This window comes from Peromyscus eremicus, chromosome 2, assembly GCF_949786415.1.
Source record: "Peromyscus eremicus chromosome 2, PerEre_H2_v1, whole genome shotgun sequence".
NCBI classification, from domain to species: Eukaryota; Metazoa; Chordata; class Mammalia; order Rodentia; family Cricetidae; genus Peromyscus; species Peromyscus eremicus.
Window position 1 is genome coordinate 5,648,359 of NC_081417.1, and position 25,666 is coordinate 5,674,024.

Here is a 25,666-nt window from a genome sequence, read left to right on the forward strand (position 1 = left end):
CTTCAAGCCCTGACTGTGGAGCGTGCAACTGACTCTGATCCCCAGTGTTCTCTCTGGTGATGTCCCACAGTTCTACACTCAGTTTCCTTCCAATGTGCCCCAGTTCCTCTGTCCCTTGCTAGCTACACAGGCCACCCAGGGTCTGGTGTGGGCCATGAGTGTAGAAGACGGGAGTATGCCAGGCCTTGCCCGTCCAAGACAGGCTCGCTGGACCCTAACGCTATTCCTGTCCACGGCCACGTATGGTGCCCATGCACCATTCTTAGCACTGTGCAACGTGGATGGCCGAGTGCCCTTCCGGCCCTCCTCAGCTGTGTTACTCACTGAGATGACCAAACTACTCTTATATACCTTCTCCTTCCTGGTGGGCTGGCAATCATGGCCCCAGGGCACACCACCCTGGCGCCAGGCTGCACCTTTTGCACTATCAGCCCTGCTTTATGGTGCCAACAACAACCTGCAGCGTTACGTGGACCCCAGCACCTATCAGGTGCTGAGCAATCTCAAGATTGGAAGCACAGCTCTGTTGTACTGCCTCTGCCTTAGGCATCGCCTCTCTGCATGTCAGGGGTTGGCACTGCTGCTGCTGCTGGCTGCATCAGGCGACTTTCAGGAACCTGCGAACACCCTTCCTGGCCCCCGGTCAGCAGCCAGAGCCCATCCCATGCGCTTGCATATCATTCCACTGGGACTTGCGCTCCTCATCTTGTACTGCCTCATCTCCGGTCTGTCATCGGTGTACACAGAACTGGTCATGAAATGACAGCGGCTGCCCTTGACTCTTCAGAGCCTCTTCCTCTACACTTTCGGGGTGATCCTGAACCTTGGACTCTATGCTGGCAGTGGCCCAGGCCCAGGCTTCTTAGAGGGTTTCTCCGGATGGGCGGTGCTTGTGGTGCTGAACCAGGCAGTAAATGTCATGCTTCATGTCAGCTGTCATGAAGCATGGCAGCAGCATCACGCGCCTCTTCATCGTGTCCTGCTCCTTGGTGGTCAACGCCGTGCTCTCGGCTGCGCTGCTGCAGCTCCAGCTCACAGCCGTCTTCTTCCTGGCCACACTGCTCATCGGCCTGGCTGTGTGCTTGTACTATGGTAGTCCCTAAGGCCCTGACCACCCCCACCCTCACTTGTGGCTGTGTAGATTAGATGCGACCACCAGAGCCCCCTCCCATGTCACCACCACACCCCACCCCGGCAGCCCTGTAACAAGTGCCTTGTAAGAAAAGCTAAGGCGGCCATGTTAGCCTTTGGATGTTCAGGTGGGTGAGAGTTACCCCTAGGTAGCATAAAGAGTGGGCTTGGTTAAGGAAACACCTAACTGCACCCCTATATTCCTTCATACTAAAGAACTGGAAGGCCCAGACCCAGGCCTGGGCAGCCTGTCCCTGAGGAACCCTGCCTTGTCCTGCATGAACATGGCTACTTCATGTGAAGTTTCGCTCTTCTCCCCTGCGTGGTCACTCCTGAAGACTCCCTGCCCTGAGGCTTGGTGCTGGCTGCTCCAGCCCAGCATGACTTCCACATCAGGTATTTTAGTTTGCCTGCTCCACAGCCTGTTCCTCTTACCCAGCCATTATTCTGGAAAGGTCAGAGAGGCTGGGTCTTGATTCACCTCGGGGAACATTGTCCCTGGGCCCTGGCTTAAGCCTACACTCCTGACCCCTGTGCTAACTCGGGGGCCCTGTTGAAGTCCACTTCACCGCTGAGACATTTGGGAGGGACTGTTTTTCCCACTCTTGCCCCCTTCTAGTGGTGTCCCGGCTCCCAACAGCCAGGGAAGGCTCTGCAGAGTAACCAGGGACCAGGTACAGAAAATGTTTATAGCTAATCAGTGTCCAACTACTTAAGCAATAAGGTCTTAATAAAGTGTTCAGGTGTAGGGTGCTTCCTACAACCACTAAAAAATGAAAACTCTATGGCAAAATTAGGGTATCCCCTATGTTTTCTTCCAGAAGTTTTAGTATTTCCAGTAATAAATTAAAGTCTTTCACCTATTTTGAAGTAATTTTTTTTTTGTTCAAGTTGAAAGATAGGTGTCTAATTTGTTTTTTTTTTTTTTTTTCTGCAGATACACATTCCTGTGGGAGTACTGGGATGACAGATGTGTGCTGTGCCTGGCTTTGAACGGGTTCTAGAGATCTAAGCCCAAGCCCTGATGTTTTTATGGCAATCGCTTTACCCCAGGTGATTTACACAGGTTGCCAAGTGTGAATTTGTTTTTAAAAGAATTGCATGTTTTGGCATTGGAGCTAATATCTAAGTCATGGAGATTTTCTCCATGTTTTCATCTTGAAGTTTTATAGTTTTAGGTGTTAAATTTCAGTATATGATGTATTTGTGCTATTTACATATAGTATGAAGAGAAAAGACCAAAGTTCAGTCTTTGCATAAGGATATTGTATTGCTCTAACACTGCTAGTTGAAATAATCTTTTTTTCTTTTTATATCACTTTCAGGAACTGATCTTTTAAATAAGTCATCTACGTGCAGATTTGTTTCTGGACTTGCTATTCAGTTCCATGAGTTTGCCATCACAATAACAGTATGCTCTTCTAATTAGTGACATTTCATAATAGGTTCTAGAATCTGATAGTCAGTTTTCCATCTTCATTTTTCTTGCTCAGAGATGTTTAGCTATTACCAGTCCTATGTGTTTCTATGTGAGTTTAGGATGCACTTGTAAATTTCTATAAATCAGTCATCTAGGAGCTAGATAGGGCTAGAATGAAATCAAGAGTAATTTGTAGAGAGTTGACATGGTACAATAGCAAATCTCCCCATTCAAGAGCAGGATCTACCTCCTCATTAATTCTGGTCTTTAACTTTCCAAGGCATTTTTTTTTTTTTTTTTTTTTTTTTTTTTTTTTTTTTTTTTTTTTTTTTTTTACTGTTTAGGAGTAGCTGAGGCATTCTCATGTCTCTCATCAGATTTGTCTCTAGGTATTTCATGCTTTTTAATGCATTGTAAATGATACTGTTTTCTGGTTTTATGTTTGATTTTCCATGGATAGTATGAAGAAATGCAATTGATTTTGATATACTGATTTTGTAACTTGGAGTTTTGCTAAACTCATTTATTAGTTTTCCTGTATTTCTTGTCATATTTTCTGCTTCATGCTATGCTATTTATTAATGAAGACAGTTGTATTTCTTTTTTCATTCATCTAGATGCTTTAAGAACTTTTTCTTATCCGATTGCATTGGTTAGAATTTCAGATATAATGTTGAAATGAAGTAATGAAAGGCAATTATATCTGCCTTGTTTATGATAATAAGAGTAAAACATCCATATTTTATAATGTTGGTTGTGGGTTTTAATTTTTAAATATCATTTATAAAAGAATAAGGTTATTTTCTTATAACCCCAGTTTGCTAGTAGTTTATATAAGAAATGGATTTTGAATTTGCAAAACAAAATTTTTGGTACCTTTGAGATAACAATGTTGTTTGTTGTTTCTGCTCTTTGTCTCTTTGGTGGTGGTGGTGGTGAGTGCCACTCAGCTCCCAAAGGAATCACACACAGAGGCTTATTCTTACTTATAAATGCATGGCCTTAGCTTGGCTTGTTTCTTGCCAGCTTTCCTTAACTTATCCTGTCTACCTTTTGCCTCTGGGCTTTTCCCATTCTCTTACTTCTGTAAATCTTACTTTTACTCCATGGCTTGCTGCGTAGCTGTATGGCTGGCCCCTGGAGTCCTCCTCCTTCTCTGGCTACTTCTTCTTCCCAGATTTCTCCTTCTATATATTCTCTCTGCCTGCCCTGTGTGTCCTTTCTCCTGCCTTGCTATTGGCCATTCAGTTATTTATTAGACCATCAGATGTTTTAGACAGGCACAGTAACACAGCTTCACAGTTAAACAAGTGCAACATAAACAAAAGTAATCCACCTTAAGATAATAGTCTACAACATAATAAAATATTGTTTCCAGTTTTAATATCTCATAAAAAGCCTTAGTTGATTTTCAGTTGTTAAGGAAGCCCTACGTATTTGAAATAAACTTCATTTCCTAATGGTACTTTTAATAGATGGTTGGATTCAGTTTGCTAAAATTTGTTTTGAACATTTGCATCTAAATCTATAAGGTATGTTTGTCTGGAGTTTTACTTTTTAATAAAATGTCTTTCTGAATTTATTGTAAAGGTACTACAGAAGTTTTATAGAGTTTGTGCTGTGCCTCCTTAACTTTTTTGTTTGAGTTCACTGATGAGGTGATTTTTCCAGTTGGTGTCTGTCCTCCTGTAGTCGCTGCCTCAACACGTTTTCAGCTATAGTTTCTACACCTATTGAGCATGTACAACTTCTTTGGTCATCTATTTTTCTTGAGTGAACTTCAGTAAGTTGTGTCTCTCAAGAAATTCTCAAATATCATGTAAACTCAGAGTTATTTGCTGATTCTATAACTGTGACTTCTTTCTCTTTCCCTATGTTGGCAGTTTGTCTCTTGCACTTTTTTCTTATCTGCTTGGCTGGAGGCTTAGCAATTTAATTGCTCTCAAAAGGCCACATTTTGATTTCAGTGATTTCCCTATTGTTTTCCTGTTTTTAAAACTTGGTATTTTTTTTAACCTCTTCATAAAGTAGATATACTTTATGTTACTTTTCTCTTTTCTGTCCAGTTTCTTAAGGTAGAGGCTGATGCTACTGAGTTAACTACTTTTTTTCTGGTAATACCACAAGTATTACAGAGTTCCTTTGAAATACTGATTAGTCATTTTGACAGGTCCTGGTATAATTCACTTTTATTTTTGTTTAGCTTAAATTTTCTATTTTTATTTCTTAGTGTTCTATTGGTTTTTAGGGATATACTTTAGATTTCTAAAAACTTATTCTAAAGATCTTTGCATTAAGAGAGCTCTTATTGAAATGGTGGGTTTATCTATGTTTCCTTACTTTTACATTAGTTTTTTTTCTTTATTTCTTTTCTTCTCTTTTTTTTTGAGACAATGTTTCTCTGTGTAGTTTTGATGCCTGTCCTGGATCCTGCTCTGTAGATCAGGCTGGCCTTGAACTCACAGAAATCTGCCTGTCTCTGCCTCCCAAGTGCTGGGATTAAAGGCGTGCACTACCGCCGTCCTGCTACATTAGGTTTTAATTCATATATTTTGAAATGTTGCTAATAGGCATATAATATTCATTTGAAATGGCAATGTCTTCTTTGTGGATAAATTCCATTATCCTTATTAAACAGCGTACTTTAATTATGATGGTATTTTATCCTCTGAAATGTACTTTCTGATGTTATACAGCATAGTTTTTCCACGTCTCTTTATTTTTTTCTTTTTACTATTTTTCTAGTTATTACTTTCTTTACTCTTTGCTGAGTGCTGGGAACTGAACCCAGAGCTAGTCTCACACATGGAGCCAATCTCTTTATCACTAAGCTATGTCCATAGCCTCTTTAGCCTTGCTAAATTGCTCAGGATGGCTTTGCACTCAGGCTGTAGCTCCCATTGATGACCTTGGGATCTTTCTACCTCAGCTTCCTTAGGAGTTGAGATTATAGGGGCAATTCACCTCAGGAATGGCTCTCCCAGATTCCAGTTAATTAGTAGTAGAATACACACATTTCCATATTGTTATTCTTAATATATGTGATACCACATACACATCTGTGTATGCTTGTACGTATTGTGCGTGTGTGTATGTGTGTGTGTGTGTGTGTGTGTGTGTGTGTGTGTGTGTGTGTTGGTATCTATTCCAGAGCGTCATACATGCTAGCTATGTTATGTTATGATGTTGAAGTGAGTCACCTGTAGACGGTGTGCGATTGGTCTTGGATTCAAGCTGTCAGTGTCTGCACTTTAATTAGTGTGTTCAGACCATTTTTAGCTAGTGCAATTATTGGTAAGGTTAGGAAAAGGTCTATCATCTTGTTTTTTACTTGACTTTTTCCTTATTTCCATATAATTAGCATAGTGGTTTTTAATCTATTTAACTAGAGGTTGCCTTTAGTTGTTTTTGTTACCTTTTTTTTTTTAACCAGATTTCAAATTATTTTCTCTGTGTGTGCACATGTGTGCAACTATGTGAGCTTGTGTGCATATGTGAAGGCCAGAAGAGGAGATTAGGGATTGCCCTCTGTCATTTTCTGCCTATCTCTTTGAGGTACGGTCTTTCCCTGAGTATGAGATTCATGTTTTCTCAGTTAGGCTGAAAGCCAGCAAGCCCCAGTGGCCCTGGTTTATCTACTTTCCTTGGAGCAGGGTTTATAGGCATGCCTAGCATGTCCGGCTTCTTATCTAGGTACTGAACCCAAATTCTGATTCTCATAACTGTGTAGCAAGTGCTCAACTGCTGAGTCCTGTGTCTGTCCCCCAGATCTTTTTTATTTGTAATGGGCCCCCAAACCTTAGCACAACTGACACCATGCTAGAGGCACCATTCTGACCTTAAATTCAAGCATATAGGCCCCAACACCTGCCACAATGGGAACAAATACCTAATCCATTAAAGAACTATGGACCAATGCCAGGCAGTGGCGGCACACGCCTTTACTCCAGCTCTCTGGAGGCAGAGGCAGACAGCTCTCTGAGTTTGAGGCCAGCCTGGTCTACCAAGTGAGTTCCAGGACAGCTAAGGCTACACAGAGAAATCCTGTCTCAAAAAAACAAAACCAAATAAACAAAAAACTATGGACTAGGAAAGTCTCTAAATGTATTAACCTTGCTTTTTTGGCTTCTGTAGTTTTGCTTCTTTGCTAACTGTTCTTGTTCTTGCCAACTGAAGTGTATCAAGCAGGATGTGGTTTTTGTGCATAAGAGACAAAGAACTGTGAGGCTTAAGGCTGCATGATTTGGACAAGTTCCCCATGCATCTGCTGGCCAACAATAAAGACTTGTGTTCTCTGGTGGACTTGCCTCACAACAATTGCATGCATAACTCCATACTATATTTTCAAAATACTTTGTGGAAATAATTTGAAGGCTAAATAATAATTTTTTTTTTTTTTTTTTTTTTTTTTTTTTTTTTTTTTAGTATTCAAAGAAATTACTATTTGTCCTTCAAGGCCAATTTGCTAACTGATGCTTTGAAACTGTTTGTACTTGATTTGAGGCATGAAGATGGCTTAACTTAAATTCCTTTGGCACTGGTGGACTCCTAGCTTATACTAACTCTAGAGCTTGGCCCACTGAGGGCAAGCCCATGCATGGTGGGTAAGGGATGTTCACTAGAGCTGACCTATATCAAGACCCAGTAGTCCTTTAAAATGGTCACCCAAATCTTCAGCTTTGCAGTTCACCATTCCCTCTCTCATTAGTAACCTTCCCTGGTGCAGAAATTTCCTGATATAGGACCCGCCAAACTTTCTTGGAAATTCTTCAGAATGTCAGTACTGTTTCAACTTCAGTAGTCTCCTACTTCATTAATCTGTGACTAGTAAAACGGTCACTCTATCTACTCTCTTTCCAAACATATGACCTTATTTATTTGAGGAGTGAGGACTATAGACTTCTTATGTCTTGAGAAAAAAAATCAATATCTACAAAAGTAGAGAGGTAAAGTGGGCATAAAACAGAAGTTTCTATTGTTGCCTATAGCACAGCAGTCCTTTTACCAGAAAAGTATTCCACTCCCACCTTTTCCTGGTTAGATGTAACCACACCTCTAGTTTTAAATTCTCATATTCTCTTAGCTGTTGGTGTTTTTAGATAGGCTGTATGATCATTGGTGAAAATTACTATGAAAAAAAATCTGAAATTTGCTTCTTGCCAAATATGATTGACAATGAATAAACCTTGTAGAAAATTCTAATATAGGCTCTTTGATTCAATAATTTATATTTCTGATTCCAAATCCTCAATGTGATAGCTAGCATTCTGTCACCATGACAAAATACTTGAGATAAATCAACTTAAAAGGAGGAAAATCATTTTTTTGCATGATTAAGAAGTTTCAGCTCGTGGTTGCTTAGCTTTCTTGCTTTGGGCAAAGCAGAAGAATATCATAGGAGAGAGTTTTTGTTGGAGCAACGGAGCTCATCTTATGGATGCCAGGAAGTAAGTGAGAGAGAAGGATCTAGGTACACTCAAAGGCACACCCCTAGTGACAGCTTCCTCCCACTAAGACTCACCTCTGAGAGGTTTCAACATCTTCTGAGAGCCCCATGGGATAAGGAACAAACAAGCCTATTACACACAGACCATCAGGAGACACTTATGATCTCAACCATAGACTCAACTTGCAGTGAAGCAGTGTTGTCTCATTTCAGAGCTCCATCTGAGGAGTGGTGGACAGATAAGAGATGAACATGTGGGTCAGGAGAGTACTGAGCTTTGTTCCTAACCTCATGTTTTATGCTTCTGGGTGCCAGGAATTACCATGGGAGTCAAGACCTACTGTGATCCACAGTGCTCTCCCTTAAAAGGCATCAGGACCAGAAGATGTAAAGCCTGTAACCTTACTTTAAAGCAAATAATTATGAGACTATTAATTGTTGCCAGACCTGGCTGCTTAAGTCCCCAGGATTGGATGTGAATATAACTCAGTAGTAGAGTGTGTGCTTCAGAAGTTCCTCAGTTAGATTCCAGGTACTACCCTATCTGAAGAAAACAAAAGCAACAACAAAAACTGAAATATTAAAAGACCCAACTTAAGATGGCCCTCATCCTGCTATTTCAAGCCCAAATCTCTAGCTATTGAATGAAAGTAGAAGTGTGTGTGTGTGTTTACATTACTAGTACAAAACATTTATTAACTGTCAATTTTCACACTTTTGGGGCTTGATTGAATCCAATGAGGTTCTGTTCTTGGTCTCTCATGCACAGCAGGAGGAAGTAGCTGAGGTTGGAGTCATTCCCAAGGCTCTTTCTGCAGAATACCTGAGCTTTTGGTCAGAACACCTACACTTGGTCTTTCCAGATGACTGGCAAGGAGTTTCTCCTTTCCTGGAGAATCCAGAGTGATTACTTTTTAGAGAGGCATTGACCTAGCTACTTTTTAGGGACTACTAGACCATCTAAATTATTTGGTCCTTTAAAGAAAGTCATAAAATCCAAGAATACAAGCTTTGGCTTGTCTGAAAATAGCTTCTAAGTTAAGAGAATATAGGTGTTCTCCAAGTAGAATGTTACAGTAAGACAAACTTTCCAAATAAAGATATTATCAGAAATTTTGGTAACAGAATCCTGGCCCATACAATTCTGTTTATTTGATGACTGTGCCTTTAGTGAGTTATTACCTCATACAACGTACTGTTCTAGGAGAGTGTAGGCACATTGTTTTCACAGCTAACAAGGTTAAATATTACCCATTGCAGTCATGCATTTAAGCTGGTCCTACAGTTTTTTGAGATATAGACTCCCAATGCTTCTGATAGGCACTGTGTCTCCAGGGAAGAGATGAAGCAAGACCCTTACAGAGAGCAAAACTTCCTGTTGGACTACGTGTGGCATTTTGCTCATAGAAAGTTTTGTCCACTGGGTCAGGACTGTGGCAAGCGCCTGTGGTCCACGGACTCTTTGTTTCTCAACAAGGCAACATAAGGTGCTTGTGACTGTCATGTTGACTCTTTGGTATTCACCATCAGGCAGGCCTGTGTCAATATGCTGGTCCACAAGGATTTCAACCCATTTGTAATCATCAGTGTTTAGGCACTTTACACCTAAAAACATTTTTAACTCATCTTTAATTAATATAAACTCTGACAAAATGAGGTTCTGCATATGTCTTCTTTTTATGCGGTGGGGGGGAGGGGGAGGTTGTTTTATTTTCTAAGCATCAAAATACAATTACTTAAAGGAAGTATAGTGGCTCGTTGTTTCTTATCTCACTTGTGCAATGCACACTGGCATCAGATGTTGTAGCCCTCTTCTTCTTCCTCTTCTTCTTCTTCTTCTTTTTCTTCTTCTTCTTCTCCCTCCTCCTCCTCCTCTTCTTCTTCTCCTTCCTCCTCCTCCTCTTCCTCCTCCTCTTCTTTTTTTAACTGAACAGATCCCAAACTGATTCTTACTAAAGAAAATCTTATTTTAAAAATATTTATTTATTTTAATTTTCTTCATATGAGTGTCTGGTGGTATATCTATACACCATGTGCATGTAGTGCCCATTGAAACCAGAAGAGAATGTGGTAGATCCCATGGAACTGGAGTTACAGATGGTTGTGAGACACCATGTGGGTGCTGGGAACTGAACTTGAGTCTTCTGAAAGAGCAGCAAGTGCTTTCAACTGATGAGACATCTCTCCAGTCCCTGAACCAAAAAAAAGAAAAAAGAAAAGAAAGAAGAAAAGAAAGAAAGGCAACTAGAAGGTTCTAACATTGAAAGGAAAAGGGCTGGCTTGGACTTCAGGCGATGTAATGAACAATAATACTGTGGCATTTCGTGTAAACAAACCATTCTGTCATCTACTGCTTCTTATTTCCTAATTTAGATTTGGAACCATATCCAAGAATTCTCTTTTTCTCATGTAGAATCAGAAATCTTTATGGTTTCTCATGATGCAGTTTAAAGCTAGAGGAAATACGTTTCAGACATTTTCCTTGAGCCTTCTCCTCTGGACAGGAAGTGGCCAGTGTCAGCTGAAAAGGTGGAGGAAAAACCTGACGGCTTGACAAATTGCCTACCTCCCCTGCTTGGTGTGTTTTCTTCCCTGGATTTTTAACTTAGAAACAAAATTAAAGTTCAGTGATATTTTGGTGGCAGGAAAGACACAGCCAAAATACAGCAGAACCAGCAGCAGTGTGTGAACTGTGCATAGAGCTGGCCCAGTCCCATCTCACTGCCCTGGCACTTCCAGCTGCCTCCCTCTGCAAAAATGAGAACTGAGGTTCGGTGATAGCCCATCTCTATAGCTTGCTTACTGCCTTTAGATATCCCATCTCAGTTTCCTCATCTTTATAATGGGGGCAATAACACAGAACATTCTGTACATTGATATACTAGAATTGATCAGAAGGGCTCCTGATAGTCTCAAAAGGTATTGTTCAAATCTAGGAGAGCAGTACTAAAGTAATCCTAGGGAAAATGCACTTCTATTTTATTTGGAAGGGTTGCTAATATTTGCAAATAATTCCACCCAAATTCTGACAACCAAAAGCAGTATAATCTCCATGGAACCCAGTTTGAGTGTTATATTTCTTTGCATTGTTAATTCTGTGTTTTCCCAAGTTTTCTCTTTGAAAACAAAAAGAGTTTTTGATTGTGATTATGTGCATCTGTGTGCCTATGTTGGGATTGGAACACATGAGTGCAGGGGCTGATGGTGGCCAGAAGAGGGCACTAGATCTCCTGGAGCTGGAGTTATAGGCCTGTGAGCCACCTAACATGGGCTCTTGGAACCAAACTTGGGTCCTCTAGAAGAGCAGTGTGTGCCCATTACTGCTCAGCCATCTCTCTAGTACTTCCATGTTTCTTCTTAAATTGCTAAAAACCTATCTCATTAAATAAATATTGGTTACTATGCAAGAGCACTTTGCAGTTCTTGGTGGGAACACAAAAAGGATGAAATATTACCACTCCTCACCGAATTCACACCATCCATATTATCTTGGAAATAGGCATTTTGGTATCATTGACCATACTGTGGACTTAACAGGTGTTCTTCCTGAACTGTTCCTCATGTGAGAAGAGAACTGTGAGTGCTTGAGGCTAAACAAGACCTTTTATCAGATAACAGAATGTGTTTCTTAGAACGGAAGCTCAGAAGGACCAATTCTGTCAGATTGCCGACCTTGACCTTCTGCAGCCAAAAATCCTGCTTCCCTGTGTTTTTAAAGGAAACACGTTTGAGAAAAGCTCCTGATCCCAGATTCAGTGGTTTTCCTTAAAACTTGTTTGGAGAGACAACAATGGAATTCTGGGAGAGATCTGACATAAGTAGGTTCATCTGATGTATCTCAGGAGAGAGAGAAATGTTTGTTTACTCAAGCAGTGCTCTATATTTCTATGTGGGTGCTATTATTAGATGCCTTTGAAGTGGGAAAGTCATAGGTCAGACCTTGCTGTGCTTAAACTTATAACATTGTTTTTCTGTTGTGTGCACAGAGTAAATGGAGAAGGAGAAACACCTGTTTGCTGAAAGTGACTTCTGGGGGTTGCAGAGCAATGGCTCGCAGATTTCAGCTCTCTCTAGAGCGTCTGCCTTTGTTCATCATATGTCCTAGGCTGCTTCACTAAGGTGTTCAGATGTGGCTATCAAAGGAGAATATGGCTAAGTTTGGAACTGTGGAAATTTGTGGGAAAGTGTGTAGCATCCTCAAAGTTAATCTGGGAGAATACCTGCCCTGAGACAAATATTTCGAATACCAAATGCATTGAGCTGGATGAAACAGCTTTCAGACTGTAGCTATAGAAAACAATTGTTATTTCTCTGGTGCTGGCATCACTTAGTACTGAAATTTAAAATATAAAGGCAAGTCTGGGTATGGTGTGCATATTTATGATCCCAGCACTTAGGAGGTAGAGGAAGACAATAATAGTTTAGGGTCTTGGCTACACGGCAATGAGACCATCTCTCAGAAGACCAACCAATCAAACGAACATTTAAAAGAAAATATTTTTAAAATTATACGCAATGTATTGCTTTTATTACTTTGCAGTATTATAGACTCTTTTCAAACACATAAATTTCTTTCATTTTTTAGTAGAATAAAGTAATCCCCTCTGTGATAGTAAAATCTGTATATAGATTATATTAAAATAATTTCCTGTTTGGCTATTAAAAATACACATTGATCATTCATTTTGTAGGCACTTTTACATATTCCTAAAGTGGTTATATCTATCTATCTATCTATCTATCTATCTATCTATCTATCTATCTATCTTGCTGAAATTAAGACACATAAAAAGAGAGATACAAGCCGGGTGATGGTAGCACACACCTTTAACCCCAGCACTTGGGAGGCAGAGGCAGGTGGATCTCTGTAAGTTTGAGGACAGTTTGGTCTACAGATCAAGTTCCAGGACAGGCTCCAAAGCTACACAGCGAAACCCTGTCTCAAAAAACTAAAAAAGAGAGAGAGAGAGATACAAAAGATACTATGACAACTGGAGCAATGGCTCAGCAGGCATGAGGACCAGAGTTTGGACACCAGCACACATGGAAAAAAGTTGAGTGTAGCTACAAAAACCTAGAGTGCAAGCACTCTGTGTGGGGTGGGGGCGGGGGTGGGAAACGGGAGGAACCTCCTGACCACCAGCCTCTCAGTTTCAGTGGGAGACCCTATATCAAAAGAACGAAGTGGAAAATGGTAGGGCAGGACCCCAGACATCCTCCCCTGTCCTCCAAGACTGTAAACACACGTGTGTGCACACAGCCCCTTCAACAAGATAAAATGCTGTTGAAAATGTGGATTAATGTGGTTTATGCATTTAGAGAATAGGTTATAAAGGTAAAAATATTTGGAAATTATAAAAGCCAATCCCTTTCCACTTTTGTTTCCAGAAAGAGGAAGTATACATAGTTTTTCAATTCTTGTTAATTATAACTCAAATATCTGAACATTTTATAAGAGCAAACATTAGGAGACTCTGAAAAGCAGAGAAGAGAAATAACTGATTAGGGACCTTGGGCCCTGAGTGAGTGTTTATGTTGTCTGTGTACCCTAGATGTACTTAGAGAAATAATCATAAGAAAATCTTCTGTCTCTGGCTAAAGGGCTGAATAAATGGTACCCAGAAAAAAGTCTTCTAGCCAGTTTCTTTGTGCTAGTTCAATACTGCAAAAACAAATAACAAAAACAAAATTGGACCTCTCTGATGGCAAAGGCCATTCAGTATCAAGGTACCCATGTCCCACTGGGGTGCTTTCACTGAGGGCTCAGTCGGAGTTGAGACCTCATCCTGACCCTGCAGTGTGAGTATCACCACTTGGAGTGACCATCTACTTCCCTCTCCTTCTGGGATGGAGACAGAGAAAGGAGAGTCAGGACTTAGTCTACCTCACAGGATCAGTGAAAATTAACTAGGAAGAAACAGTGATGGAGTTTTCCTTCTTTCCTTCTTCAAGGCTGTATCAGAGGACACAGCCTAAAGCACAAGATTGAAAGAGGATACAGACTCATACCACCTAATGTACCCATGGTGTGTAAATATCACTCCCTGGAGCTGATCAGGGAGGTCTCAGCTACTATAGAAGAAGGCTATTCAGATAATTTAGATACTAGAATTGTTCCATACAGATTTTAAAGCTACCACCACAGATGACTTTTGATCATTAGTTATGAACAGAAACAGAAACAGGCTAAACAATTAGAAAGTTGCAACAAAGAAATAAAATGTCTCTGACTAGAAACAAAATGATATAAAGAAGAACCAGGCTAGGTGTGTCTCAGAACACCTGTAATTCCATCACTTGAGAGGCTGAGGCAGAATTGCAAGTTATTACACAATTCAGACACACACACACACACACACACACACACACACACACACACACACAAGTTCAGTTTTGTCAAAGCAAAACAAAACCATCACCACCAAAAATGGAAATTTTGTAACTGAGAAATAACCAAAATAGAGTTCATTGAGAAGTCTCAGCAGAGCAATAGGGAACACAGATACAAGAATATGTGAGCTGTAAGACAGAGAAGACTACATGCAATCAGAGCAACAAATAAAAATCATAGTTAAAAAAATAACTGACCAACGCCTCAGGAACACATGAGACTCCAATACAGATCTAATTTCCATGCTTTCAGACTCTAACGGAAGAGGAGACAGAGTGTGTGGTGGCAGAGGGGGTGGGGTTGAAAACTTTAGTAAAAATAAGGGCTAAAATTGCCGCAAATTTGGCAAGATTCATGAAACTATATATTCAAGGAGCTGAGAAAACTACCAGTAGGGATAAACTTAAATATTTAGTGCCAATACACTTCATAACCAAATTTTTGAAATTAAAGACAAAGAAAAAACTTTGGAAACAGCCAGAAAGAAATATTCCTTTATTAGAACACAGGTAGTGGGAAATATGAATATGGTGGGGGTATTTAAGTGAGGAGGAGGAGGATGGGAGGATATGACAGAGGATAGCTAAGGGGAGGGATAATCAACACTAAGGATGCTTGAAAAAGCCATATAGAAACCAACTGTCTTATAAACTCCCATTTTATAAATATTTTCAATTGGAGTTGCCATACACAGAGGAATACTGTTCCTCCCAGAAGCCACAGGTTAGTAATCAACAACAAGCCCAGGTTATCTCCTGTCAAGTTGTTGGTCAGGCTTTTAATCACCAACTAGGGTGAAGGACCTTATTGTAAAATCAAAACGCACTTTGACCACAGGACATAGAGAAATCCATCTGCTACTGACTTGGAAGCTTCCTCCCTGCTGAATGTCTTTCATAGTGCTGAAAGGTACTTTGCAGGTTGCTGGGGGAAAAAAACCACCAACAGTCTTACTCAGTTGTAACCCTGTGAGATACAATAATGCCTGCCTGGGAAGATATACCTACTGGTACAATAGTGTTATGAGGCAACCAACAGCTTTTGGACCTGAGGCTCATTCTACAGGAGGGAACTTATCCTTGGTACTGTAAACCTGGACAAGAACTCTTTGTTCAAGAGGACCTAAGGCCCTACTATTATTATTTAGGTGAAGGGCCATAGGATCAAACTGCTTGCTAAATACTTATCCTTATACCTAAAGACTAGTGCAACTCTGACCCCTTATCAAAGAAGCTTTTTTATACAAAGGATGTTGATTAATAAAGAGATTCAAAACTGATCAAAGTGCAGAGGATAAGTGACTATGGAGTGCTAGCCCTAACTGGGACATCTATATCATATCCTTTCCTTCCTAAGGCTCAGAGAAACACATTGGAAGAGAAGGATGAAAGATTGTAAGAGTTAGAGGTTGGGGAGGGTTGGTGGGAAAGTGACTTCTGGGTATGACAGAACCATTTCAACTCATGAACTCACAGCAACTGCTGTGGTTGTCAGCATAAGAAGTGCATATGATCAAGCTAAGCAACACTTCAGTGTGGAGAGAGAAGATCATGAGGCCCTATCTCCAGCTGAGGAACTATTGGCAGTGGAAAGCTGCTTCTTCTTGTTCTTGTTGTTATTGTTGTTCTCCTCCTCCTCCTCCTGCTCCTCCTTCTTCTCCTTTTTCCCTTCCTCCTCCTCCTCCTCCTCCTCCTCCTCCTCCTCCTCCTCCTCCTCCTCCTTCTCCCTTTCACCCCACTCCTTCTGAGACAGGATTTCTCTGTGTAGTCCTGAATGTTCTATAGACCAGGTTGGCCTCAAACTCACAGAGATCCGCCTGCCTCTGCCTCCCAAGTGCTGGGATTAAAGGCATGTGCCACCACTGCCAGACAAGTCTTTCTTTTTTTTTTTTTTTTTCAGTTGTGTTGCTCATGGTAGGTTGTTCATGCTCCATTGAATAGTGCCTTACACCCATGCATATATGGCAGCACTAATTGAATTCAGTGGATTAAACAAGAAAAGAGATGGAGAGAACATAAATGTGGGAGGGATCAGGAGGTCCAGGAGAAGTTGAAGGGGAGAGTGGATGGTAGATGTGATCTAAACACTTTGTATTCATGTATGAAATTACCAAAGAATACATAAAAATTAAAAATTTCGTTTCTTCTAACAATTCAAGGGTTAACAAGTTTCCCATCTAAAACTATGATGATGCAAAAGAAAGGAGGTAAAAGTAATGAAAGTCACAAGGTCATATGGTTAATGGAAATGAATTTGACAAACTTGGACACTCATCATGATAAACCTGAAAAGTAGGAATAAATGGGACCTCCTTTGTTTGATAGAAGCATATTGAGTGGCTTTTTAATAGCAACAGATTGGTTGATTTCCCCCAACATAGAGATGACAATAAAACAAGTTCAAATGCCCAGAAAAATTCTCCTGACCATGCTTAGTTTATAGACCATTCTCTTGACCATTCTCCTTTCTCTATCTGCATCTCAAGAGGTGACTTTTTCTGTCTAGGCTGGGGTAATAACCACCATCCCAGAACTGTACATCAATGCAGAACTTACTTATACTGCTCCTTTACAGATGTACTTGTTCCACTATCTAACTCCTGTCAACAATTATCTGTTTCCCATCTCTCTTCTTTTGTCCCATTGATAATGTTATAGCTGTAGTTCAGATCTAGAGCACCTCCCACAGGACTGAGTGTTAAATACAGGGGTTAGAACCAAGGTAGGCATTTTTAGGAGGTAGTAGGAACTTTAAGATATGGGATCTGGAAGGAGGTTTTCAAGCCACTGGGATCTCCTTCAAGGAGATCATGGATTCTGGTCTCTTCCCTTTTCTCTTTTTAATGTGGAGTCATGAAGCTAGCATCTGCTGTTTTGTTTACTCTGCCGTGATGTCCTGCCTCACCATAAGTCAGAAAGCCAAGAGACCAACTATGGTCTGGAACCTCAGAAACTGTGGGGGCCCATAGAGCCTCCATGGTGTGGCCTTATTCCATCTTGACTCAAGGTCAGAGAATTATGGCTTGTTTTGCCCTGCAAGGCTGCATAATAGGATGTTTTGTCCAAAAGTGTGGTTACCAAGTGTCATACTTAAAGGCCTAATCACAGGATGCTTTGCCATCAAGCGTGGCTACTAGATGTTTTGAGAATTAAGGAAGTATTATACTTGTCTGTACTTTATACCTTTCTCCATTTGTGAGACAGGGAGGGCTTTTGCCTCCCCCCATGCTAGTGTATAAAAAGTCCATGAGGAGTAAATTCGGGGCGACTGTGGTATTGACTCAGAGCCCTCTTGAACCGATTCTGTCTCTTTTCCTTTTACATCTATGTCTCTATTTTTCATATCAATTATTTCTCAATCCACACTCCCCTATACTAAGGACTGTCTGAGGGTCAGGTTGGACTCAGCAAGAAATCATGAGCCAAAATAAACCTTTTCTCTTCGTAAGCTGATGATCTCCTATATTTGGTTATGATGGCTAACACAGGCTTATACATTTAATCAAACAGTATGTGATCTGTAGGGACTAGCTTTATCCACTCAATTCCCATGGTTCCCATGAAATCTACCGAAGCTGGCCCATGCCTTAGTAGTTTATTTCCCTTTATTCTTATATTAGACTTTCTATGCTTTTCAAGGCTGAATAATGTTCTACTTTATTGTATACATAGTTGTCTATTGGTATATATAAGCAATTGGTTCTTGGTTCCTCAAATGACAAAATTCATAGATGCTCAAGACCATTGTATGAAATGGTGCAGTATTTTCATATCATCCTCACATATTCTCCTTTATACTTTCAATAGTTTCTACATTTATTTATACCTAATATACTATAAACAGTATATAGATGATGTCAGCATACCTACACCCTTCTGGACTTAAGCAGGCTAAGAAAGCAAGCCCAAGTCCTTACTGCTTGGGGCCCAAAGAAGCTTAAATCATACCTCTGTGCCTAGAGCCTTCCTGAGTTCAGACACATAGTGCAAGTTGTGTGTTGAACACAAGTATTCTTCATGCTTCGCAATACAGGTCGTATACTAACCTAGAAGCCTTCCCCCTTAGAAAGTTACAAGAGAACGGAATTTATTTTGTTATGTAGGCCACTGAAATTTCTGCCTCAGACTTCCAGTGTGTGGCTAGCACATCTAAAAAGATCTTTATTTGAAATCCATCTCAACATATCTTTTTCAAACCTTTGAAATCTTTCTCTAGTTTCCTCTAACAAATAGTGGTTATACCTTATTTAGTACTTTTAAGCTTGTAATTTTCAATCCATAGTTGGTTAAATATACGGCTGTGGTCTGAAGATCCAGTCATGGCATAGTGTTTTGTTTATTAATTCATCTGTGTGTGAACACTTGTCTATTTCTATGTAGTCTTTATTTTTTACTAATATCTCACAGAACAATTCCTGATGCATTCCTTTTGACTGAGTTCTTTTGGGTAAACCTGTCCAAATTGCTAGGGGGAGAGGTATCTCTTTAATCCTGAAAAGTCCAAGAAGGACCCAGCTTTGAACACAGGCAATGTGGGGCTGTCTGAGCAGAAGACAGATCTTTCTAAAAAGGACACGGGTCACACGGCTGTAGCAGTTCTGCTCAAAGCTTGCCATGTGTTCTCAATCTTTTCCAATTTATAAGAGATTAAACATCCATCCATGTTTGAAATCTCTTGAACTTTTAAAATTGGTTTGCATCTTAGTTAGGGTCTTTATTGCTGCCATGAAACATCATGACCAGAAAGCAAGTTGGGGAGGAAAGGGTTTATTAGGCTTAGACTTCAGCATTGCTGTTCATCACTGAAGGAAGTCAGGACAGGGACTCAAACAAGGCAGGAACCTGGAGGCAGGAGCTGATGCAGAGGCTGTGGAGGGGTGCTGCTTACTAGCTTGCTTCCCCTGTCTTGCTCAGCTTGCTTTCTTTTAGAACCCAGGATCACAAGCCCAGGGATGGCATCACCCATCATGAGCTGGACCCTCCCACATTTACTACTAATTGAGAAAATGCCTTACAGCTGTATCTCATGGAGGGATTTCTTCAACTGAGGCTCTTTCCTCTCTGATGACTCTAGCTTGTGTCAAGCTGACACACAAAACCAACCAATACAGTTTGCTAAAAATGGTAATTCAGTTTTTAAAAGCAAAAAATGGGGCCTGGAGAAATGGCTCAGTGGTTATGCAATCATAAGGATTGGAGTTCAATCTTAACATCCACATAACAAGTAAGCATCCCAGGCACTCCTTTTAGGCTGCCTCTGAGGGTGTGTGTTGGAGACAGGTTCAAGAGAGACCCTGCCTCAGAGCAAGAGTGTGCATGGGCATGCACACTCACTCCTACAGTCTCACAAATGGATGAGAGTACTAACTAAGCAGAGTAAGTCTTCAAGGCCCACTTGATTGTCAGCCCTCCAGGCACAGATACACATGGAGGCAAATGCTGATACACATTAAATTACATTAAAAAATAAGTTCTACAGTTAAAGGATTTTGAAAAAAGTTATTCTCACAGTGTGTTAATATGAAAATTGTAGATAAACTGAACATCCAAATGTGGGAAAAGTTATACTTTTAGGTTACTTATATTGCAATAACAATTTCTTAGAATCACAGTGGTTTATCATGGGAAAAGTTTTTTTTTACACAAAGTCTAAAGAGATTTTGGAAAGCCAGGGTGGCTTCCTTTCAGGTGGGAACTCAGTGTCAAAGTCACTTCATTTTGTTCCTATGCAATTGTGAGCATTTGATTCTGAGGCTCCTAGTCAGCAAGAGCTGGAGGGTGGAATGTTGGCCTTTGTGGGTAGGGTAGAAATAGCATGGAGTAGTACACCGGCATCTGCTCATAACTCATTGGCAGAAACAAGTCACATACTCATTATCAAATTTTAAAAATGCCTGGAAAATGGGAGCTATGCCAGACAATGGTGGTGCACGCCTTTAATCCCAGCACATGGGAGGCAGAGACAGGAGGATCTCTGTGAGTTCAAGGCCAATCTAGCCTACAGAGCAAGTTCCAGGATGGCTAGGACTACACAGAAAAATGCTGTCTCAAAACAAAACAAAAAAACAAAAGCAAAAACACCAAACCAAATCAACCCTACCCCCTCAAAAAAAAAAAAAAAAAAAAGGAAAGAAAAGAAAATAGGAGTTGCTGCAGATGAACATTTAGCCAGCATTAGACATTTAAATGCTAAAGATATTATTGTCAAATGTGCAAATGTAGATGCTTAAAAACATGGAAATGGGAAAGACTCCTCAAAGTTATCTAAAATAAATAAAACGAAATATTAGATCTGACTACAGAAAAACAGATAAGTGTTAAAGAGAGGAAGGATTTCAAAGTTAAAAAGCAGGTGGCAGATTGAGAGGAAATAGTTGCCACACAAATAAGTGACAAAAGTTACCTCCAGAATTTTCATAAAGAAAAACAATGGCGGCACACCAATAGAGAAGGTAAAATCAGCTCAGTTAACTCTTCCAGCAGTGCAGATGGTCCTCACACCTGATAGAAGGAAACACACCATGGCACCGTACTATTGATATTAACGCTAAATAGAATTTTACTTTGAAAAACTATTATTAGTTTTATTTTAAGTGTCCGTGTGCACGTGTGTGTGAGTGCTGGGATCCAAATTTTGGCCTTCTATGTCACTGTAAAGCACTCTTCTTTTTAGGGGTGCTGGGGTTGCAACCCCAAGCTCATACCTATGAAGTAAGCACTGCACTATATTCCCAGTGCATATTTTAACAATACATGTGGTGGCGACATATCGGACTATGATTAAAAGGGAGCAAGGGAATCTCAGTCCACCGGTTGAAGAGACATCTCTAAAACACGAGTGGTAAATAAAAAATGCAGGTCATCACCGACAATGCACTTCTGGGGAAATTAATGTGGTAGGCAGAAAATATAATATGGTAAACATAAAAATTTGACAAAATTGGGAAAAATATGGGCAGAACAGGATTTTTATCTCTGAAAAGTAGAGTAGGAGGAGATATTTACTTTATATTTCATATGGTTTTCAAAGTGATGCATTAACTTTTCATATTTTCTTCATTTTTAAATAAAATACCAGTAATTGTCATTCATTCATCCACCCACCCATCCTCATCATTTCATTCACTTACTCCCTCTTAGTTCTCTGTTTTCTGGCTCTGCAGCTCCATTCATGGTACGGTAAACATTTACTTTAGCTCAGCTTGGAATAAGGATGCCCATGTGTTTTTTCTCCCTGTAGCCAATTATTTTAAAAACAATCAACAAAACATAAAGCGACTGGTGGGATCTTCTCCTGCACACCATCTGGCATGGTTTCCCTAGCCTCTGGCCTCTGTCTGCCCTGTAAATGACAGATTAGTGGGGGACATCCTTTATCGTCGGAAGTGGAGGTCAATAAAATTTGCACCAGTCTTTCCAGTTTAGTATCATCCCAGTCAGGACATCCAAAAATAAAATTTGTTTCAAAAATAGAACCAGGAGAAGAAAAAAACCAGCATTGAAAACAAACAATTAATCTTCTTCTGTCACTGATTCTATGAGAAAACCTATTTAAAAGGAAAAAGAAAAAAGAAAAACAGTTTCTCATTCAGGTGCAATGATTTTGCTGGTAGAAAAAAGCAGAACAAAAATAGTGCCTTCCAGAGTCCAGCATGATAAAAGACACCACAGAGCAAAACAGGAAGCTGTTAAATGGAAAGGAATAGTTGACTTGGGAGCCAGAGAGACACAGGGCATCCTTGGATGCAAAGATCTGCATTGCTGAACTGCTGCTTTATTGGCCAGACTTGTAATGTATACAGTGAGTTTTTCTGTCTCATTCTATTAGCTTAGCTCCCCAGGAAGAGAAAGAGTACCTCAAATGCTGAATGCTTAAACATTTGGAAGGTCATTATACAAGGAGAAATTTATTAGTTTAAATTCTAATACATTGACTTCTATATACCAGTATTTGTGTGTATACTCGCATGCATGCATATACATGTGTATGCAATTTTGTATTTTACTTGCTTTCAGTTGATTTTGTGTGCAGTTGGGCAGATACCCAAATCAAAAGTATTCTTGCCCTAATGTGAAAAGCAAATACCTTCATCATACACACACACACACACACACACACACACACATATATATATATATATATATATATATATATATATATATATACACACTTATATCAAACTCTTGAAGGGCTGTATAACGAAGAATTCTGTAGGGAAAATTTGCTCTTTAATATTCCACACCACTGATTTTTATTTCTAGTCAGAATCTGGGAACACAACAATCTAGAGCCATTTCTTCCCAGAGAATTTGTCTCAGAGTACAAAATGGTGTGTGTTAAAGCTTTTCTTCATTGAGCAAAGAGAATTCAAGACATTTAGTTCTTATCTTGGTAATTTGATCAAAACTTCTTAAATGGAGTGAAGGAGAACATGCAGAAAGCTGCTGCTAGGCAGGCTTTATTTGTACCTCTATGGCCCCCTCACGGGGCAGAGACAAATGCTGGAGGGGACTTGGAGCCTTGTTCAAGACAGAGCCGGTTTTTATTGTTTTCACTGCAGTGCTGGGGACCAAGTCCAGAGCTACACCTGCAACAATAGATTGACGTGGAGCTTGAAGGAGTCGTACCACGCTGCCAACACTGCTGAAGCACTTCCTTTCTGTGAGGCCCAAAGATGTGTTTCTGGTGTCCTCTGGGACCCTTCCGAGGGACAGTGACAGGCTCAGTGCAGCTGGAATGCAGGGACATCCAGGAGATGATTCTAGTATTAAGATTTGGAAGAGAAAGGGTTGCTTTGTTTCGTTCGTTACTGTTGTTTTCCCAGACTGTGGGCTGCTTCCTCTAAGCTGGTCCCCAGAAGGATCGGCCTCCACCCTATTTGGAGGTAGGGGGTTGAGAGTCAAGTTGTAGACCCAGTCACCGTCCCTGGGGAAAGGAAGGGGCATTTTGTGGAGCCCCTATTTAAGGAGGGAAAGCAGGACAGGAGGTAGCTGACACGTAGAGGTCCCTGCAGGCTTCCTGAACTGTGATCCAGGTCCCCTGTCTTGCCAGGGCTCTGTGGAGGAGCTGACCATTTGGCCGGGAGCCAGAAGGCTTATAGCCAAAGGGCACTAAATCAAAGTGAAAAAGGGGTGACATTTTAAAAGCAAAAGACATTTCTTGTTTGTTTGTTTTAGAGGGCAGAGAGAGTCACTGTGATGGAAAGTGTAGAAGATGTGAGGAAACCTTGCCCAGAACAAAGCTGTTTGTAAAAGCCATTCTCAGTAAACAGCGTCCCCAGTGCTTCTCTGGCTGAGGATGCTGAGGGGTGTATGTGTTGGATTTTAGTGAGGATTGGTGACCCAGTTTTTTTTTTTTTTTTTTTTCCTCTCATTAGTCCTAACCCAAGATCGTATTCCTCTTTCCTTTTTCCTGGTGAATTTTACCCATTGGACGTTCTTGCATGGAAAAGTTTTTCTAAACTCTCCCTCCCACAACCAAACCAGAACATCTTGGAACTCATTTCTAGGGAAAGGTACTTGGGGAAGCCTGGCATGGACATCAGGAGCAGTGTTTTGGGAATACAAATCTTGGGGGTACATTTCCACAGAAGGGATGGAACATCTAGACATTTGCTTGACATTGTGACTATAGTTTCAACCTTTTAATAAATACATTGTGTTTTAGGAACTTGAAAATATACTTGATGAAGACAAACCAGCACACTTTTATTTACAAGGGAAAAATACCAAGCAACCAAAGCCTAAATTGGAAAGCAATGTGGTGGAGTGGAAAGAACGCTCATCTATTGTTCCTTTAAATTTATTAGCAGTCTCTAGTGAACTTCTGTTTATGCCAGGCACTGAGGTTGTGAAGATGAAAGATAACCTTTTTGATCTGTGGAGACTTGTGACATACACATGCATACATATTTGTACACACACAGCCCATAACATGCGCTAGGACGGGTTTTTGTAGAAGGAAACTTTGTGACCTAAGGGGTTAAAAAGACTATGAGGGACTGAACTGACAATCAGGGAGCCTGTAGAGGTCTGAACTAGGTCCTCTGCTTCTATGTTATGTTTTTGCAGCTTGGTATCCTTGTGGGACTCCTAAGAGTGGAAGTGGGGTTGTCTCTGACTCTTTTGTCTGCTTTTGGGACCCTTTTCCTCCTACTGGATTGCCTTGTCCAGCTTTATTATGAGAGGAGGTGCTTAGACTTGTTGCAACTTGATATCCCATGATTGATTGTTATCCCTGGGAGGGAGGCCTGCCCCTTTCTGAAGGGATATGGAGTACAGAGGAATGGGTCTAGGGAAGAGGGAAAGTTGTGGGGAGGAACTGGCAGGAGTAGAGGGAGGGGAAACTGTGGTTAGGATGTAATATATGACAAAAAGAATAAATAATAATAATAAAAAAGACTATGAGGTGGGGAGGGAGAAGAGGGCTCAGGAAAGCTTTCAAAGGCAGACACCTTGGGCTCTGAAAGGTGCAACAGGGTGAGGCCAGACCAGGAAGTGGAGGAAATGATCAGAAAGGAGACAGAGACTGCAAAGCCTGGTTGTGGCCGAGTACAAACACACAAACGCAACTACCATGCATTTGGTTGGCTAGAGTGGGTGGTGCTCTTGGGGGACAGGCAGCAAGGGGCCTTGGCAGGTCTGTATGCCCACACAGGAACTGAGATGGGAGCCTAGCCCTATCCCCAAACCTAATCCTAATCCCAACTATAACCCTAAAGCCATATCTATCTCTAACTCCAACCCCAACCATAGCCATAGCCCTAACCTCAACCTAGCCCCAATCCCAACCCTAATCCCAACTCTAACCAAAACCCCAACCCTAACTACAACCCTAACACTAAACCCTACCTCAAACCCAACCCTAAAGAACAACTTTAAACCCATCTCTAAGTTAAAACCTAACCCCAACCCTAAACCTAACCCCAGCCTCAACCACAAACCTAATGCCAACCCTAACCCCAACAATAACTCAAGCCCCAACTCCAACCCCAACCCTAACTGCAACCCCAATGCTAACCCTAATCCCAATTCTAACACAAACCCCAACTCTAACCCTAACAGTAACCGCAAACCCAAACCTAACCCTAACCCCAACTTCAACCCAAACCCAACCCCAATCCCAACCCAAACCCTAACCCCAACCCCAACTCTAACTGAGCACCAGTACTCTATATGAAGACTAAGATGGCAGTTCAAGCTTGGAAGGGTCTGGAGAGCACTTGAGGGTTCTCCAAACTCCTGGGACTTTATGCAATGTGATCAAAGCATATGAGTGG

The 25,666-nt window shown here is 40.8% G+C and overlaps 1 pseudogene; it reads left to right on the top strand.

Annotated features, from left to right (window-relative positions):
• Positions 1 to 154: 154 nt before the first annotated feature.
• On the top strand, positions 155 to 1,106 carry LOC131904513 (probable UDP-sugar transporter protein SLC35A4; annotated as a pseudogene).
• Positions 1,107 to 25,666: the final 24,560 nt, after the last annotated feature.